The sequence below is a fragment of the Protopterus annectens genome, chromosome 15.part0 (assembly GCF_019279795.1).
Source record: "Protopterus annectens isolate FY-2018-M chromosome 15.part0, PAN1.0, whole genome shotgun sequence".
NCBI lineage: Eukaryota > Metazoa > Chordata > Ceratodontiformes > Protopteridae > Protopterus > Protopterus annectens.
The window spans coordinates 655685874-655698027 of record NC_056749.1 but is presented as its reverse complement, the minus strand read 5'-3'; positions in this window follow the sequence as shown (position 1 = coordinate 655698027).

Sequence of the window (12154 nt, the reverse complement as noted above, 5' to 3'; positions counted from 1 at the left end):
GATTTTATGGAGTTTTTCAGATGTCCCTTTAACATTTAAACATTTAAATATTTAATTGCTGATTAACATTTAACTGTTGATTGATTTTTATGTATATAAAAGAGGTGACTTCATTGTATTAGTTAGTTCTGAAGAAGTCCCAGAGTGTTATACAAGGGATGAAAGCACTAAACTTTTTGAAGTAATACATATTTTGTAACGTGGAATTACTGTGTGGAGCTTATAGTGTTACTTATGCCAAATGGGCATATAGGACAAGTGTTTAAGGTCTAGGATCCTCTTTGTAAGACACTTTTGTGGCCTCTTCAGTTGCAGGTGTCTAGTGAGATACATTTCTTCCTGGATGCAAAACCCTTGGTAATGAGATATGCCACATAGAAGGACTTTCTGACCACAGTGGCAATGTGGTGGTCAAAAGAGAGGTTGCTGTCAGCCTGTGTTCCCAGATCTCTTATGACTCTTTTTGTGTTCAGTGGACTACCATTGATGTGGTAATTCATGGGAACTGGATTTTTCCCAAAGGGAATGACACATTTTTTGGCATTCAGCTTAAGGCCATGGTTCTGACACCAGTCGTTGTTCTCAGTGAGGCATTACTGTAGGATGTCAACATCACTAGGGGAGTTAATTATGGCTCCCAACTTGCAAATCATCTGCAAAATTTGTCAGCCAGAGTCCCTTCGTGTTGGCCTGGACTTCAGAGAAGTATATACCAAACAGGAGTGGACCCAGGACTAAACCCTGTGAGTCTCCACTCATGACTGGACAGCAGTCTGACTTGGAGTCAGCTACTTTCACACTGTGGGTTCTATCTGTAAGCCAGTTTGCAACCCACCTAGTGATATAGGGGTTGATGCCTAGTTTAAGGAGTTTTTCTATTATTCCAGAGTGGGGACTGGTATCAAAGGCCTTGGCCAGATCAAAGTAGGCTGTACGAACCATCTTGTTTTCATCCACAGCTCTGGTGACTGACTAAAAGAAGTCGAACAGGTTGAGCAGGCATGATCTACCCTTCACAAAACCAAACTGTGTGCGACCCAGAGTTTGGAGATTCTCTATATCCTTGTTTATTAAGTCCATGATGATGTGTTCCATAGATTTGCATATCAGACTTGTCAGGCTAACGGGTCAATAGTTCCCAGGGTCTGTAGTCACTCCTCCTTTGTGGAGAGGGAGGACTGTAGCAGTGTGTCATTTGGTAGGGACAAAGCCTGAGGTGAGGCTGTGATTGAACAGGACACACAGATGAGGTGCCAGTTCACTCTGTAGTTCATGTAGAGCACAGCCAGGGATATTGTCATGTCCCATAGAAGCTGTATTCTTGGCCTTGGGCAGTGCTGTTTTAACATGTGCAGTAGTAATACTAGGTGCCTGGCAATATACTGGTTTTGTGATAAGTCTTTTGGTGGGGGAGAGAGGGGTAAATTTGGCACTGAATCTGTCAGCCACTTGGTATATAGGAAGTGCCATTGTGCAATAGCTCCGAGCAAATCTGAGTATTGCCGTGGAGATTCTTTACATAACTGTAGAAGGCCTTGTGGTCTTTACTATCTGCTGCAATTCTGTTTTCATAGCTAGCTTTAGATGATTTGATGAAGGATCTCAACTTTTTGTTGAGGCTGATAATTGAGTTTTTCCAGTCTTGGGTCTTTACCTTATTTCGCATCAGTTTCGTCCTTCTGTTGTAGAGTTTGTTTATGGCAGGGGACGACCAGATTGGCTTCCTTTTTTTTTGGAGGAGAGTGTCTTGGTTCTGTTGGGTATGTTGTGAGCAATTTTGAGTTGGTTAAGTGATAAAAGGTTAGGTAGCTCAAGCCAGTGCAGCTTTTTCAGGGCATCACAGTGATGAGCTCTGTATTGGAGCCCGGCAGCAAAATGAGCTATTTTTTTAGCCGACCTCAAGTTTGGACAGTTCAGATTTTTTTAAGATTAATAAATATGGGGGAGGCATACAATAGTTTGGACAGTAGGTGTGAGCTGGCAGTGTCTTGTCTAGTGGAAGGGGTGAGGAATGTTCTTCACCTAGACAGGCAGTCGACCTTAATATGAACCTTTTTTATTGTAAGGGCAATGTGCTTGTCATATTTTAGAGAGCAATCTAATGTGACACCAAGTAACTTTGTATTATCTACTGGTTCAATGACAGTACTGTTGGAGGTGAGTATGTGAAGAGGGGTAGTGGGTTCTGTGGATTAATTGTAGAATATCATTAGCTTAGTCTTGTTTGGATTTAGTTTGAGTTGCTTTTCTTTGAGGAACTATGTCTGAGAAAACACTCTGCATTTTGGATAAGATTTCAGGGAGGCAGGGAGCTGTACAGATGACAGTGGTGTCATCTGCATACTGTATAATAGTAGCTTGTGTGGAGGCTGAACTAAGGTTGTTTGTGAAGATGGAGAAAAGTAGAGGCCCAAGAATAGAGCCTTGTGGGACTCCTACAGTAACAGGAAGAAGGGTAGAGGTTTCATCTTTCCATATAACAGCCTGTTGGCTGCTAGAAACATAGCTGTGAAGACCAAGTGATGGACGATAGTGAAAGATGGATAGACAATTAATTCTTGTAGTAATTTTTGATGGGATGCTTTTGACATATCCAGGAATATGGAGGAGACAATGTTATTGTTTCTATGGTGGTTGATGGTGTCTGTAAAGCTTAATAAGGCAGTTGTGCTATTACATCTTGGTCTAAAACCACACTGGGATTTAGAAAGAAGGCATTATGAAGTAGATAGGTGAGTAGTTGAGAATGTATATACTTTTCAGGAATTTTACTAAGGGGGAAAGTATGGCAGTAGGTCTATAGCTGGACAATTCTGTGGATGGACCACCCTTATGCAGAGGAATAATATGGGAAATTTTCCAGAGTACCGATACATATTGTTCAGTAATGGAGTGATTAATAAGTAAGGAGACTGGGTATGAAATAGAGTCTGCTGCTAGTCTAAGAAATTCACTTGGAATCCGGTCTACTGCAAGTCTGGTGGGTTTTAGTTGAAGAATGAGTTTTTTAATGTATGAAGTCTGAACCAGTTGAAATGATAAGTTATCAGTTTGATAGTTAGAAGTTATGGAGATAGAGGGGATATAGATATTGTTATTTAATAAAGCCTGAATGGAGTTTATAAAATGAGAGTTGAATTGGGCTGCTATGCTTGTGTTGGAATTAAGTATGGTTGGTGAGGGATAAGTTACTTAACCAGGATTTAAGAGTTGTTTAAGGGAGTGCCAGAATTTCTGGGGGTTGTTATATTTTTGTTGTATCAGAGTGTAGTAGGATTTTTTTTGTCTGACCGAATGTGTTTTATGGCTAAATTATGTAGTTGATGGTAGTTATAAAGGGAAGCTTGACTTTTAGATGGCTGATAATTTAGCCATGCTCTGTCTCTTTGTTTTATTATGTTTATAGTGTCTGTAATTAGCCAATTAGTTGGTGTGGATTTGCAGCATAGTCTTCTAATAGGGCTAGTACATTTAGGATGCTTAGGAATGAGTTATTAAAGTAGTTGACTGCTTCGTCAAGGGGGAGTTGTCTTAAGGGGGACCAGTTGTGATGTTTTAAGAGGATATTAAAGGTATCAATAGATACGTTTTTGTATGGATATGCTTATAAATGGTAGTTTTGGTTGAGTGTGCTTTGTGTCTAATTAGATAGTTGGGGAAATGGTCACTAAGAGAGTCAGGGATGCAGCCAATTGTCAGCATAGGTTAGGGTGATTGGAGAGAACCCAGTCTAGTATGGAATGTTTATTATGGTATTTGTCACCTCTTGCAGGAGTGGAAATAAGTTGGGAGAATCTGAAGAGGTTGATATAATTTGTTGGATTTATGTAGGTGCATGTGGTGAAGTCAAAATTAAAGACTCCAAAAACTATTTTCTTGATTGAATGTAGTGGAGGCTCAGCTAAGGAGGTTTTCAATTATAAGACTGTTATTTCCAGGGGGGGGATAAACTCCTACAACAACAATAGATTTATATATATTGAGTTGAAGATGGGAGATTAAGATTTCAGAGTCATTTGCTAGGAGACGAGTAGTAAGAAGTTGTTGCAGGTTAAGGTTGCTCTTGCATATAATTGCTAAGCCTAAACCACATTTGTAATTTCTGTCAGCTCTAAGGATATTATATCCTTAGGGCAAGAGTTCATTTTTAGTATGCTGCTTTAGCCACGTTTCAGTAAGTTTTGCAATATCTGGAGAGTATAGTGACAAGGCAGCTTGGAATTCTGGTATTTTATTTAGTATACTTCTGAGATTAATGTTTGAGTAGTAGGTCAGATGAAGTGCATGTGAAGGGTGAGGAATTTAGCAAAGCAGAGTTTTGTTGTAGGAGAGGTGTCTTTAGGTGAGGGTTAGGGCCTGGATTAGAATGAATGTTGCTGCTGAGATGCAGTATATAGGACTTTAATAAGAAGCAGTGTGAGGGCTTAATTGTGAGCTTATAGTATTTATGTAGGATGTGGAAAGATATATGAATCGAAGGGTATTTTAGTTTAAAAAGTTGAATGGGTATGTTAAGCAGTTGTGGTGATATGCTGATGTAGGAGAGCAAATAAAATGTAGGAGGGTAGACTGGAATAGTTGTTGTGATTGTATGTAGAACTTGGATATGGTGAAAGGGAGTAAGGTGATACGAAGTAGTTAGTAGGGAGATGAGAAATACAGTGAGTTGAAGCATATTAATACTGGAGGAATTAGAACAGAAAGAGAAATCCGTAAAGAATATAGATTCCAATGCCCTGGATCAACTAATCCATAGTCCCACCAGGGGCTCCAATATCCTAGACCTGGTCATTACCAACATGGGAAATCAATGCTCCACACCTATGGTCACCCCCTCATTGGGCAGGTCTGACCATAAGCTAATCACCCTTAACATCCACATCCCACCCCCCAGCAAGGAAACCTCCATAAAAAACTTCTCCAAAGCCAACTTCATGCTACTCATGTCAGAAGTGACAAACTTCATGACACCCATGCAGACGGGAACTGAAAGTTCGACTGCTGAATCCTACACTAAGGCACTGTATGAGCACATCCACTCATGCATGAATCGTGCCATCCCAAATAGAACCAAGATGCTCTCCTCCAAAAAAAGGAAGCCAAGCTGGTGGTCCCCTGCCATAAACAAACTTTATAACAAAAAGAAGAAACTGTTGCAGAAAAGAGGAAAATCCCAGGATGCAAAAAACTCCCTTACCAGCTTCAGTAAGAAGCTGAGATCGCTCATAAAATTCTTCAAAGCTAGTTATGAAAATAAAATTACCAAATATTCCAAAGACAACTGCAAGGCATTCTATAACTATGTCACTAATCTAAATGGCAATGCTCAGATCTGCTCTGAGCTACAACAGAATGACATTAAATATACTGATCCCAAGGATATTGCCAATATCCTGGCAGATCAATTCAGTGCCAACTTCACCCCCTCTCATCTCCTAAATGGCCCATCTCAATACCAAAAAATTGCCAAATTCCGGTAATAATGGCCACACAGGTAAAAAACGCACTCTCCAAAGCTAAGAATACAGCATCCATGGGCCCTGAAGACATCCCAGGCTGTGTATTACATGAACTACAAAATGAACTGGCACCTCACCTAAGTGTCATGTTTAATCATAGCCTCACCTCAGGCTTCATGCCCACTGAGTGGCACACAGCTACAGTTATCCCACTCCACAAGGGGGGATCCACCTTGGATCCCAGGAACTACTGCCCCATCAGTCTGATGAGCCTGATCTGCAAGGCCATTGAACGTATTATCATTGTACTTATAAACAAAGACATTGGCAACCTTCGGACACTGGACCCAGCCCAGTTTGGGCTCGTGAAGAGCCGATCTTGTCTCCTGAACCTGATTGACTTCTTTGAATCAGTCTCCAGAGCCATGGATGGGGGTAAGGTGGGTCCACACAACCTATCTGGACCTCGCCAAGGCCTGTGACACCACCCCGCACTCTGGAATCATAGATAGACTTACTAAGCTGGGAATTAATCCCTACATCACTTGATGGGTTGGCAACTGGCTTACTGACAGATCCCACACTTTAAAAGTAGCCAACTCCAAATCCAGCTCCAGACAAGTGACAAGTAGGTTACCTCAGGGTTCAGTCCTGGGACCGCTCTTGTTTGGCATCTACTTCTCTGAAGTACAGGCCAACACTAAGAGACTCTGGCTAACAAAGTTCACAGATGACTGCAAACTAGGAGCCATTATTGAATCCCCAAATGATGTGGATACTCTACAAAATGGCCTTACAAAAACAGATGCTTGGTGCCTGAGCCATGTGCTCAAGCTCAATGCCAAGAAATGTATAGTTATCCCCTTTGGGAAATAAGTTATCCCCTTTGGGACACAGGTGAACAGTGGTCTCACCTTCGATAACCACATTGCCACAACAGTCAGGAAATCCTTCAATGTGGCACACCTCATCACTAAGGGCTTTTCATCCAGCAAAAAGGAGGTCATTGTCCCACTGTACTCAGCCCTCATTAGACCAATTATAGAATACAATGCCCCATTTGGTATGTACCTCTCAAGACATCTGAAACAACTGGAAAGGCCACAGAAATACCTCACTAAAAGTATCACAGGCCTAACGCAGATGCCCTGTGCTGACCACCTTAAAAAACTCCAGCTTTACTCTGTCACATATTGTCTAATCAGAGGTGATCTCTGCTTAAGATACAAGGCCATGTCAAACCCAGAGCTGTTAGACATGCTACACTTAAAGAAATTCCAATCCCTCAGAGCCACATGCTCCAGGGATCTAAACCTTTTTATCACAGTAAACAAAACATGCTGGAGGGATAGGTTCCTGACCCAGAGACTCCCCAGACTCTAGAATAGATTGCCCATACATGTCAAGCAGAGCACCTCTTTGGAACTCTTCAAAAAGATCCTTGACGATTGGATGGAAGAAAGGAAATTCACCCCAGGGATCACGTCAGTCACTCTGCTAGACAGGTGTCCAGGGAAGTAAATAGTGTGGAAATAAATAGCCGGGGAATTGTTATGGCTAGGCTTGTATAGGCCCAAGGGTCAATAGCCTAGTACCAACATATGAACCTGTGGTCTCAGTGTGAGTTAAAAAGTAATAAGGAAAGAAGAGAGTTGGATAGTAGAGAAGAGAAGGTTAGAATAAGAATGAGCTAGGTAGAAGTGGTATAGAAAAAAGTGGTAGGACAGTGATGCAGAGTGTGTTATCTAAATAGGGTGAAAGATGGGAGGAATAGATAAAAGTGGATGTGATTGGTTAATTAAGCAGAGGGCATGGTTAAAGAAGCATAAATCTGAGGAAAGAGGGGGTGGGTGGGAATGGGGGTAGGGTAAGGGACCAAAGTAAGCCCCAAGCAAAGTAGAGAGCAAACGGAGTGGGTAGCACCTGCCCAAAACTAGAAGGGAGGTAGGCAAGAGTTTAAAAAGCAATATCCAAAAACAGGACTGCAATGAAGGAGAAAACAGGAATTAGTAAATTTAAAGTGACAGATTAAGGGAGAGAAGCACATTAAAAACAGCCATTAAAGGAAGTGAAGTGTAAAATAAGATGTGCAAACATCAGAGAAAAGAAGTAGCAAGAGAAGATAAATATTAATAGCTCTAAAAATTGGTAGTGGAAGAGTAGTCTTTTAGTGAATGATAGACTGCTAATGCAAGCATAGACTAAGGGAATAATAGAATTATAAGGAGCATGTTGGAATTTTCTGTGACATCAGGTGCCATTATATAGTTTAGTGGTGCGGTGTTCCCCCAACTGAGGTATAAAGGGGGGTTGTACAGCTAAGTAATTATTTTCACATTTTACAATCTTGAGAATGCTGCTATTTTGAGTAGTGACCACTCAAGGTATTAGATATTTTTGGGTCAAATAATTGTATTTATTCAAAAAGGATACAATTATTCATAGTAAACCCAGAAAAAGAAAAAATAATATTTGACATACTAATTTAAGGATAGATAAGTAATCCCCTCTTTTATAACCAATATATAATCCATTAGCATTCAAAGAAAGAGTTCTTGATTAAAATTCAAAAAAGGAATCCCTCACTTCTTCAAAAGACTGTTATCATATATATCCAATAAAATATAATATGTGATTTTCATACTTTAAATAATACAAATTTTTGTATATTAGTAGTATGGAAGAACACCAAAGAAATAATTTCCTTCACTATCTTTCATGCAAAATCAAATGAGTTATCTTTGATTAGGAAATCCTAAACAAAAAATCACTAATTTAGCTAAGTATACTACTATCTGTAAAGCCTTAGCAACTAAAGAAATGTGTTCCAAACATGAAGCGGCATGCACACATGAAATCCAAACATGTGTAAATGTCACATCCAAGCATGAAACCATTTGTAAAATCAAATCAAAACTCAAAAGAGGTATGTAAAATCCACCAGTGTCCCTTATTGCTGCAGCAGAGAACTAGAATGGATATTATTTTAAGAAATATATATTTTCTTGTCTCCTTTCATCTATTAATTATTAATTAAATCTGATATAAGACTTAACTAGTAAGTATTGAAAATAAATCTCATGAAAATAAAAAAAACTAGAGAAGAAAATTAAAATAGCAAGGGATGAAAAGAGAAAAGGATGATATGGAAAAATACAACATCCTTCTTTTTATTTCTTGTTTGCATGGTTCCTGATATGAGATAGATGTATTAAAATATATGTTGTACTTCAGTCTTACTCATCTTTCATTGAAGGTCCTCATAGTCACAAATGAGATATAAAGACAGCTGCAGGCTTCTTATAACTGTAATTCCATTAACTTGTTTTCCTCATCCTTTAATACTGTACTATTACCCTTGAAATATCTGTTGCCAATAAGGGAAATATTCGGCTTTGTAAAGGAGCGAAAAATTATAAGTATCTGTTTTGTTTCAACATCAGTCTATATATTTTCAAGTATCAACATTAACTGAAGCAAATATTTGTATTTGAAATGTTATTAATCAACCAATGTGGTTATGAAAGACAATTTTAAATGTACTTAATTTTTATTGACTGATATATGACACCCCTCTTTCTCCCACAGTTTCACCCATGATCAATGTTTATTTATCCTTTGTTGACCTTGTTAGTGCCACTAGTGTATTAGCCTTTTTTCAGGGGAGACCCAAGGTGGTATTTATACTACTAGGGAAGTTTGGCCAGGGCATCAGGGAAATTCACCTACTCATTTGGCTGTGATGGGAACCTTTTTTTGTGCTGCACTTCCTGCTTCTGTTCCTGGCATGAAGGTATCTAGGAGAAGCTGTACAGTAATGGAAGGAGAATAGAGTTGCTATGTTGGTGGCTCAGTGTGGTTCTGTCAGTTGGATAGAAAACTAATGACATGTGAGTGGAAAATACAAATAGTCAGTGTCTAGCTGACTTTAAATTCAGAATTTTGAAGAAGTTGCATTTGAAATTGTTTCTGGGGGTTTGCTTGATGGAAAACTTGTTGGTTTATTGAAAAAAAGGGGGTCCTGGAGAAGAGTCTAAGATTTTATGGTCAGATGTGATAGAAAAGTTTTTCAGAATGGACAGTGAGTTGGGCAAAAAGGAAATGAGTTGTGATTTAGATGGATATATAATTACAGGTGGGAGACAACCTGCTTATACAGCTGGTAGAGCAAGGTACTATAAGTTTTATTAAAAAGTAAAGAAAGGTTTACTGTTTGTGCATTTATTCTGTATGGTATGTTATAAAGTTTCTAAAGGTTATGTAGGGGGTAGGTTAGTTTAGGCATAGTTACTGCCTGACTCTGTTTTTCAGAGTCATGGGGGCAGAACTAGGCTGAATTTCCAATTTCCCATCAAATGGTCAAAGTTATGCTTAAATACAGCTGTGCTTTGTATAGGAAGCCTGCTGTAGGCCTTTGGGTCCTCTGAGGCATGTCTGTCTCATTAACATGTGCTATTTATGTCACCTGTTTTTATATTAATGGACCAAATATAGCCAAAATCTGTCAGCAGTTAGTGCGCAAACTTCTTGTAAAAGCCATTGAAAGATAAAAACATCTAGATGAAAGTGCAGCACTAGATATGATTTCTACAACAATATGAGGAAAATAATGATGTGAAGTTGTTGTATCTCGCCTTCATTCTTACTGATGGGTTCGGAGCCGATCCTCGGCTCCAACTTGGCCAAAATGCAAAAGCTCGAGGTCTTCAACCAGCTCGTGGTCTACTCCCTATCCCATGATGCACTGGTGCTTCCCTCAGATCTCATTTGCTGCTGAAACAGACTGTGCATTTCACCAGCTCTGGCCAGTGAATTTAAGTATTTTTCTTGTTATATACTTATTGTTAAATTTTTGTATTTCAAATTTAGCTAGTAGTACTTTAGATTAATTAGTTTGATACAGGAGAATTATCCATAGTGCTGGTGCACTCCTTAGTTTATAGGAACTTTTCTTCATTGTGTGGCCATTTTATTAGGCCTAGTTAAAAAAAAAAAAAAAAAAAAAAAAAAAAAAAAAGAACTCCCTGCCCTAATTAGTGTGTCTTTTAGATAAAAATAAATAATATATATATATATATATGCACATATATATATATATATATATATATATATATATATATATATATATATATATGTGCACATAAATATATATATATATATATATATATATATATATATATATATATATATATATATATATTTCATAGTTATTTGTGGTGCTTTTTTCTTGATAGCCTAACCTTAGAGGCTAATTTCTTTCCTTTGAGCCCATTTTATTCTTAGGGCCGAGTTGTGCTTAAAAGGGTTCATATTGCCTGTTTAAATTAGAAGGCTTTATAATTTTCCCTTTGTGCATGTGCGTGTGTGCTTTAGTTATAGATTACTGTTTAAGCCCGTATTTTTTTTAGGGCATCAGTATATATTTTGGCAGTGTTCTGACCTAAATACATATTGTTTTTTTTCTCTGTGGATTGTTTCTTCTTTGTAGCATGTCTCAGCAAGAGAAATCAAAGTCTGGATTTAAGAAATGTCCTAAGTGTGGACAAAAGTTGTCCATAACTGATGGACACTCAGAATGTGTTTATTGCTTAGGTGAGTTTCACCTGCAAGAGGACTGTTCCATATGCCATTGTTTTAGCATTAGAGTGTTGCATGAAAGGAAGAGTAAGTTGATTGTTAGAGGTCTAATAAAATTTTCCTTTCAAGAATCACTGGACAAAGACAATACCCAGGACAAGACGTCAAAATCTTCAAAAACTTCTTTCAAAACTTCTTCTGGGTCGGAGCTGAAGAAAGTTTCATTAACTTCCAAAGTGACATAAACCATCTGCGTCAGCTCCACAAGTTTTAGAACTGACGGTTGTTGTTGTTGGTAGGAGCTGATCCCTGGTATTGGAGCTGGTATCTCCTACCCTCAAGTCACCTATTCTCCAATCATTGGCATCATCTGTAGCCTCTTCTCAGTCCTCAAGGTTTTCAGACATGGATGTGGATCGTATGGTGCAGAGGCTTCTGCAGACACCAGTGCTGGCCATACTTTTGTCGGGGCCGACACTCGGGGCTTTGGAACCATACAAAACCCTTCCTGCTTCTTCCTTTCCTCCTCCGACCCAACTCAAGATTTCAGAGCCGGAGTGTTCATAGCTGATGATTGTGCAACAATCGGGGCTGACACCTGTTCCAGGCCTGTCAGTTCCAACAGCTCAGACTTCCTCTGTGCCAACCGTGGAGTCTAGGAGCCGACACTCACCAGTCAGGTCTGGAGAGGATAGTCATACCGATTTTTTTGATTCCGCCTTTACCTCTCAGGGCTTTGGCTCAAATGAGTTTGGTGCCTACCTTGGGCTCAGACCCCAACATTTAAGTGTGGAGGGAGTCACCTACCTCTTCAGATTTAGGGTTTCCTTCTCATTGGAGCTGGGGTGGCTTTCGATGCCATGAGGAGAGTATTGTCCCCTTAGGACATCTAATCATCTGGATCAGTAACCTCATCTCCTAAGGTGCCTGTGTCTGCCTCTGCTTCACAGATCTCACAGAAGTGTAGAGACCCAGAGCCTCAGGATGCCCCATTGGGTGAACCCTTCTCTTCCAAGACCTCACCTGTAGTCCCCACTGATAAGGTTCTCAGGAAGAGGTTATGCAAGAGGAAGCATCTGGATTCCCCAATGGAATCCGTCACTTCAGACACTGAAATA